Source organism: Hoplias malabaricus, chromosome 3 (assembly GCF_029633855.1).
Source record: "Hoplias malabaricus isolate fHopMal1 chromosome 3, fHopMal1.hap1, whole genome shotgun sequence".
NCBI lineage: Eukaryota > Metazoa > Chordata > Actinopteri > Characiformes > Erythrinidae > Hoplias > Hoplias malabaricus.
Window position 1 is genome coordinate 23,099,290 of NC_089802.1, and position 9,334 is coordinate 23,108,623.

Genomic DNA, 9,334 nt, shown 5'->3' on the forward strand with positions numbered 1-9,334 from the left:
GTTTTCACAAATTTGTTAAAAGGTTCACATGTCCAAATGAGCATGAAGGGTATTGGTCCTTGGGTGTACTACATCATAGGCCCGAAATTGGATCTGTGGGTCATATCATTTAATTGTGAAACCCATCTTTCCTAGTTAAGAAACAGAAAATATAGGAAATCTCACATAGTATCTGTTTTCACAAATTTGTTAAAAGTTTCACATGTCCAAATGAGCATGAAATGTATTAGTCCTTGGGTGTACTACATCATAGGCCTGAAATTGGGGCTGTGAGTCATGTCATTTAATTGTGACACCCATGTTTCCTAGACCAGAAATAGAAAATATAGGACATCTGACATAGAAACTGATTTCACAAATTTGATAAAAAGTCCACATGTCCAAATGAGCATGAAGGGTATTGGTCCTTGGGTGTACTTCATCATAGGCCCGAAATTGGGGCTGTCAATCATGTCATTGAATTGTGACACCCATTAACCCATAGAAAATATAGGAAATCTGACATAGAATTTGTTTTCACAAATTTGTTAAAAGGTTCACATGTCCAAATGAGCATGAAATGTATTAGTCCTTGGGTGTACTACATCATAGGCCTGAAATTGTGTCTGTGAGTCATGTCATTGAATTGTGATCCCCATCTTTCCTATTCCAGACATAGAAATAATAGGAAATCTGACAAAGAATCTGATTTCACAATTTTTTTAAAAGGTTCACATGTCCAAATGAGCATGAAATGTATTGGTCCTTGGGTGTACTTCATCATAGGCCCGAAATTGGGGCTGTCAATCATGTCATTGAATTGTGACACCCATCAACCCATAGAAAATATAAGAAATCTGACATAGAATGTGTTTTCACAAATTTGTTACAAAGTTCACATGTCCAAATGAGCATGAATTGTATTGGTACTTGAGTGTACTACATTATAGGCCTGAAATTGGGTCTGTGGGTCATGTCATTTAATTGTGACACCCATCTTTCCTAGTCCAGACATAGAAAATATAGGAAATCTGACATAGAAACTGATTTCACAAATTTGATAAAAGGTTCATATGTTTAAATGAGCATGAAGGGTATTGGTCCTTGGGTGTACTATATCATAGACCCGAAATTGGGGCTGTGAATCATGTCATTGAATTGTGACACCCATCTTTCCTAGTCCAGACCTAGAAAATATAGGAAATCTGACATAGAAACTGATTTCACAAATATGATAAAAGGTTCATATGTCCAAATGAGTATGAAGGGTATTGGTACTTGAGTGTACTACATCATAGGCCTGAAATTGGGTCTGTGGGTCATGTCATTTAATTGTGAAACCCATCTTTCCTAGTTCAGAAACAGAAAATATAGGAAATCTGACAAAGAATCTGATATCACAAATTTTTTAAAAGGTTCACATGTCCAAATGAGCATGAAATGTATTGTTCCTTGGGTGTACTTCATCATAGGCCTGAAATTGGGTCTGTGGGTCATGTCATTGAATTGTGACACCCATCAACCCATAGAAAATATAGGAAATCTGATATAGAATTTGTTTTCACAAATTTGTTAAAAGGTTCACATGTCCAAATGAGCATGAAGGGTATTGGTCCTTGGGTGTACTATATCATAGGCCCGAAATTGTGGCTGTGAATCATGTCATTTAATTGTGAAACCCATCTTTCCTAGTTCTGAAAAAGAAAATATAGGATATATCACATAGTATCTGTTTTCACAAATTTGTTAAAAGGTGCACATGTCCAAATGAGCATGAAATGTATTAGTCCTTGGGTGTACTACATCATAGTCCCGAAATTGGGTCTGTGGGTCATGTCATTGAATTGTGACGCTCATCAACCCATAGAAAATATAGGAAATCTGACATAGAATTTGTTTTCACAAATTTGTTAAAAGGTTCACATGTCCAAATGAGCATGAAGGGTATTGGTCCTTGGGTGTACTACATCATAGGCCCGAAATTGGATCTGTGGGCCATGTCATTTAATTGTGAAACCCATCTTTCCTAGTTCAGAAACAGAAAATATAGGAAATCTCACATAGTATCTGTTTTCACAAATTTGTTAAAAGGTTCACATGTCCAAATGAGCATGAAATGTATTAGTCCTTGGGTGTACTACATCATAGGCCTGAAATTGGGTCTGTGGGTCATGTCATTGAATTGTGACACCCATCTTTCCTAGTCCAGAAATAGAAAGTAAAAGTAATCTGACATAGAAACTGATTTCACAAATTTGATAAAAAGTTCACATGTCCAAAATGAGCATGAAGGGTATTGGTCCTTGGGTGTACTATATCATAGGCCTGAAATTGGGGCTGTGAATCATGTCATATAATTGTGAAACCCATCTTTCCTAGTTCAGAAATAGAAAATATAGGAAATATCACATAGTATCTGTTTTCACAAATTTGTTAAAAGGTTCACATGTCCAAATGAGCATGAAATGTATTGGTCCTTGGGTGTACTTCATCATAGGCCCGAAATTGTGTCTGTGGGTCATGTCATTGAATTGTGACACCCATCATCCCATAGAAAATATAGGAAATCTGACATAGAATTTGTTTTCACAAATTTGTTAAAAGGTTCACATGTCCAAATGAGCATGAAGGGTATTGGTCCTTGGGTGTACTACATCATAGGCCCGAAATTGGATCTGTGGGTCATGTCATTTAATTGTGAAACCCATCTTTCCTAGTTCAGAAACAGAAAATATAGGAAATCTCACATAGTATCTGTATTCACAAATTTGTTAAAAGGTTCACATGTCCAAATGAGCATGAAATGTATTAGTCCTTGGGTGTACTAAATCATAGGCCTGAAATTGGGGCTGTGAGTCATGTCATTCAATTGTGACACCCATCTTTCCTAGTCTAGAAATAGTAAATATAGGACATATGACATAGAAACTGATTTCACAAAATTGATAAAAGGTTCACATGTCCAAATGAGCATGAAGGGTATTGGTCCTTGGGTGTACTACATCATAGGCCCGAAATTGGGTCTGTGGGTCATGTAATTTAATTGTGAAACCAATCTTTCCTAGTTCAGAAACAAAAAATATAGGAAATCTCACATAGTATCTGTTTTCACAAATTTGTTACAAGGTTCACATGTCCAAATGAGCATGAATTGTATTGGTACTTGAGTGTACTACATTATAGGCCTGAAATTGGGTCTGTGGGTCATGTCATTTAATTGTGACACCCATCTTTCCTAGTCCAGACATAGAAAATATAGGAAATCTGACATAGAAACTGATTTCACAAATTTGATAAAAGGTTCATATGTTTAAATGAGCATGAAGGGTATTGGTCCTTGGGTGTACTATATCATAGACCCGAAATTGGGGCTGTGAATCATGTCATTGAATTGTGACACCCATCTTTCCTAGTCCAGACCTAGAAAATATAGGAAATCTGACATAGAAACTGATTTCACAAATATGATAAAAGGTTCATATGTCCAAATGAGTATGAAGGGTATTGGTACTTGAGTGTACTACATCATAGGCCTGAAATTGGGTCTGTGGGTCATGTCATTTAATTGTGAAACCCATCTTTCCTAGTTCAGAAACAGAAAATATAGGAAATCTGACAAAGAATCTGATATCACAAATTTTTTAAAAGGTTCACATGTCCAAATGAGCATGAAATGTATTGTTCCTTGGGTGTACTTCATCATAGGCCTGAAATTGGGTCTGTGGGTCATGTCATTGAATTGTGACACCCATCAACCCATAGAAAATATAGGAAATCTGATATAGAATTTGTTTTCACAAATTTGTTAAAAGGTTCACATGTCCAAATGAGCATGAAGGGTATTGGTCCTTGGGTGTACTATATCATAGGCCCGAAATTGTGGCTGTGAATCATGTCATTTAATTGTGAAACCCATCTTTCCTAGTTCTGAAAAAGAAAATATAGGATATATCACATAGTATCTGTTTTCACAAATTTGTTAAAAGGTGCACATGTCCAAATGAGCATGAAATGTATTAGTCCTTGGGTGTACTACATCATAGTCCCGAAATTGGGTCTGTGGGTCATGTCATTGAATTGTGACGCTCATCAACCCATAGAAAATATAGGAAATCTGACATAGAATTTGTTTTCACAAATTTGTTAAAAGGTTCACATGTCCAAATGAGCATGAAGGGTATTGGTCCTTGGGTGTACTACATCATAGGCCCGAAATTGGATCTGTGGGCCATGTCATTTAATTGTGAAACCCATCTTTCCTAGTTCAGAAACAGAAAATATAGGAAATCTCACATAGTATCTGTTTTCACAAATTTGTTAAAAGGTTCACATGTCCAAATGAGCATGAAATGTATTAGTCCTTGGGTGTACTACATCATAGGCCTGAAATTGGGTCTGTGGGTCATGTCATTGAATTGTGACACCCATCTTTCCTAGTCCAGAAATAGAAAGTAAAAGTAATCTGACATAGAAACTGATTTCACAAATTTGATAAAAAGTTCACATGTCCAAAATGAGCATGAAGGGTATTGGTCCTTGGGTGTACTATATCATAGGCCTGAAATTGGGGCTGTGAATCATGTCATATAATTGTGAAACCCATCTTTCCTAGTTCAGAAATAGAAAATATAGGAAATATCACATAGTATCTGTTTTCACAAATTTGTTAAAAGGTTCACATGTCCAAATGAGCATGAAATGTATTGGTCCTTGGGTGTACTTCATCATAGGCCCGAAATTGTGTCTGTGGGTCATGTCATTGAATTGTGACACCCATCATCCCATAGAAAATATAGGAAATCTGACATAGAATTTGTTTTCACAAATTTGTTAAAAGGTTCACATGTCCAAATGAGCATGAAGGGTATTGGTCCTTGGGTGTACTACATCATAGGCCCGAAATTGGATCTGTGGGTCATGTCATTTAATTGTGAAACCCATCTTTCCTAGTTCAGAAACAGAAAATATAGGAAATCTCACATAGTATCTGTATTCACAAATTTGTTAAAAGGTTCACATGTCCAAATGAGCATGAAATGTATTAGTCCTTGGGTGTACTAAATCATAGGCCTGAAATTGGGGCTGTGAGTCATGTCATTCAATTGTGACACCCATCTTTCCTAGTCTAGAAATAGTAAATATAGGACATATGACATAGAAACTGATTTCACAAAATTGATAAAAGGTTCACATGTCCAAATGAGCATGAAGGGTATTGGTCCTTGGGTGTACTACATCATAGGCCCGAAATTGGGTCTGTGGGTCATGTAATTTAATTGTGAAACCAATCTTTCCTAGTTCAGAAACAAAAAATATAGGAAATCTCACATAGTATCTGTTTTCACAAATTTGTTACAAGGTTCACATGTCCAAATGAGCATGAATTGTATTGGTACTTGAGTGTACTACATTATAGGCCTGAAATTGGGTCTGTGGGTCATGTCATTTAATTGTGACACCCATCTTTCCTAGTCCAGACATAGAAAATATAGGAAATCTGACATAGAAACTGATTTCACAAATTTGACAAAAGGTTCATATGTTTAAATGAGCATGAAGGGTATTGGTCCTTGGGTGTACTATATCATAGGCCCGAAATTGGGGCTGTGAATCATGTCATTGAATTGTGACACCCATCTTTCCTAGTCCAGACCTAGAAAATATAGGAAATCTGACATAGAAAATGATTTCACAAATTTGATAAAAGGTTCATATGTCCAAATGAGTATGAAGGGTATTGGTACTTGAGTGTACTACATCATAGGCCTGAAATTGGGTCTGTGGGTCATGTCATTTAATTGTGAAACCAATCTTTCCTAGTTTAGAAACAGAAAATATAGGAAATCTGACAAAGAATCTGATTTCACAATTTTTTTAAAAGGTTCACATGTCCAAATGAGCATGAAATGTATTGTTCCTTGGGTGTACTTCATCATAGGCCTGAAATTGGGTCTGTGGGTCATGTCATTGAATTGTGACACCCATCAACCCATAGAAAATATAGGAAATCTGATATAGAATTTGTTTTCACAAATTTGTTAAAAGGTTCACATGTCCAAATGAGCATGAAGGGTATTGGTCCTTGGGTGTACTATATCATAGGCCCAAAATTGTGGCTGTGAATCATGTCATTTAATTGTGAAACCCCTCTTTCCTAGTTCTGAAAAAGAAAATATAGGAAATATCACATAGTATCTGTTTTCACAAATTTGTTAAAAGGTTCACATGTCCAAATGAGCATGAAATGTATTAGTCCTTGGGTGTACTACATCATAGTCCCGAAATTGGGTCTGTGGGTCATATCATTGAATTGTGACGCTCATCAACCCATAGAAAATATAGGAAATCTGACATAGAATTTGTTTTCACAAATTTGTTAAAAGGTTCACATGTCCAAATGAGCATGAAGGGTATTGGTCCTTGGGTGTACTACATCATAGGCCCGAAATTGGATCTGTGGGCCATGTCATTTAATTGTGAAACCCATCTTTCCTAGTTCAGAAACAGAAAATATAGGAAATCTCACATAGTATCTGTTTTCACAAATTTGTTAAAAGGTTCACATGTCCAAATAAGCATGAAATGTATTAGTCCTTGGGTGTACTACATCATAGTCCCGAAAATGGGTCTGTGGGTCATGTCATTGAATTGTCACACCCATCAACCCATAGAAAATATAGGAAATCTGACATGGAATTTGTTTTCACAAATTTGTTAAAAGGTTCACATGTCCAAATGAGCATGAAGAGTATTGGTCCTTGGGTGTATTACATCATAGGCCCGAAATTGGATCTGTGGGTCATGTCATTTAATTGTGAAACCCATCTTTCCTAGTTCAGAAACAGAAAATATAGGAAATCTCACATAGTATCTGTTTTCACAAATTTGTTAAAAGGCTCACATGTCCAAATGAGCATGAAATGTATTGGTCTTTGGGTGTACTACATCATAGGCCTGAAATTGGGTCTGTGGGTCATGTCATTTAATTGTGACACCCATCTTTCCTAGTCCAGAAATAGAAAGTAAAAGTAATCTGACATAGAAACTGATTTCACAAATTTGATAAAAAGTTCACATGTCCAAAATGAGCATGAAGGGTATTGGTCCTTGGGTGTACTATATCATAGGCCTGAAATTGGGGCTGTGAATCATGTCATATAATTGTGAAACCCATCTTTCCTAGTTCAGAAATAGAAAATATAGGAAATATCACATAGTATCAGTTTTCACAAATTTGTTAAAAGGTTCACATGTCCAAATGAGCATGAAATGTATTGGTCCTTGGGTGTACTTCATCATAGGCCCGAAATTGGGTCTGTGGGTCATGTCATTGAATTGTGACACCCATCATCCCATAGAAAATATAGGAAATCTGACATAGAATTTGTTTTCACAAATTTGTTAAAAGGTTCACATGTCCAAATGAGCATGAAGGGTATTGGTCCTTGGGTGTACTACATTATAGGCCCGAAATTGGATCTGTGGGTCATGTCATTTAATTGTGAAACCCATCTTTCCTAGTTCAGAAACAGAAAATATAGGAAATCTCACATAGTATCTGTATTCACAAATTTGTTAAAAGGTTCACATGTCCAAATGAGCATGAAATGTATTAGTCCTTGGGTGTACTAAATCATAGGCCTGAAATTGGGGCTGTGAGTCATGTCATTCAATTGTGACACCCATCTTTCCTAGTCTAGAAATAGTAAATATAGGACATATGACATAGAAACTGATTTCACAAAATTGATAAAAGGTTCACATGTCCAAATGAGCATGAAGGGTATTGGTCCTTGGGTGTACTACATCATAGGCCCGAAATTGGGTCTGTGGGTCATGTAATTTAATTGTGAAACCAATCTTTCCTAGTTCAGAAACAAAAAATATAGGAAATCTCACATAGTATCTGTTTTCACAAATTTGTTAAAAGGTTCACATGTCCAAATGAGCATGAAATGTATTAGTCCTTGGGTGTACTACATCATAGGCCTGAAATTGTGTCTGTGAGTCATGTCATTTAATTGTGATCCCCATCTTTCCTAGTCCAGAAATAGAAAAGGTAGGAAATCTGACATAGAATCTATTTTCAAAAATTTGTTACAAGGTTCACATGTCCAAATGGGCATGATGGGTATTGGTCCTTGGGTGTACTACATCATAGGCCTGAAATTGGGGCTGTGAGTCATGTCATTTAATTGTGACACCCATCTTTCCTAGACCAGAAATAGAAAATATAGGACATCTGACATAGAAACTGATTTCACAAATTTGATAAAAGGTTCACATGTCCAAATGAGTATGAAGGGTATTGGTCCTTGGCTGTACTATATCATAGGCCTGAAATTGGGGCTGTGATTCATGTCATTTAATTGTGACACCCATCTTTCCTAGACCAGAAATAGAAAATATAGGACATCTGACATAGAAACTGATTTCACAAATTTGATAAAAGGTTCACATGTCCAAATGAGCATGAAGGGTATTGGTCCTTGGGTGTACTACATCATAGGCCCGAAATTGGATCTGTGGGTCATGTCATTTAATTGTGAAACCCATCTTTCCTAGTTAAGAAACAGAAAATATAGGAAATCTGACAAAGAATCTGATTTCACAATTTTTTTAAAAGGTTCACATGTCCAAATGAGCATGAAATGTATTGTTCCTTGGGTGTACTTCATCATAGGCCTGAAATTGGGTCTGTGGGTCATGTCATTGAATTGTGACACCCATCAACCCATAGAAAATATAGGAAATCTGATATAGAATTTGTTTTCACAAATTTGTTAAAAGGTTCACATGTCCAAATGAGCATGAAGGGTATTGGTCCTTGGGTGTACTATATCATAGGCCCAAAATTGTGGCTGTGAATCATGTCATTTAATTGTGAAACCCCTCTTTCCTAGTTCTGAAAAAGAAAATATAGGAAATATCACATAGTATCTGTTTTCACAAATTTGTTAAAAGGTTCACATGTCCAAATGAGCATGAAATGTATTAGTCCTTGGGTGTACTACATCATAGTCCCGAAATTGGGTCTGTGGGTCATATCATTGAATTGTGACGCTCATCAACCCATAGAAAATATAGGAAATCTGACATAGAATTTGTTTTCACAAATTTGTTAAAAGGTTCACATGTCCAAATGAGCATGAAGGGTATTGGTCCTTGGGTGTACTACATCATAGGCCCGAAATTGGATCTGTGGGCCATGTCATTTAATTGTGAAACCCATCTTTCCTAGTTCAGAAACAGAAAATATAGGAAATCTCACATAGTATCTGTTTTCACAAATTTGTTTAAAGGTTCACATGTCCAAATAAGCATGAAATGTATTAGTCCTTGGGTGTACTACATC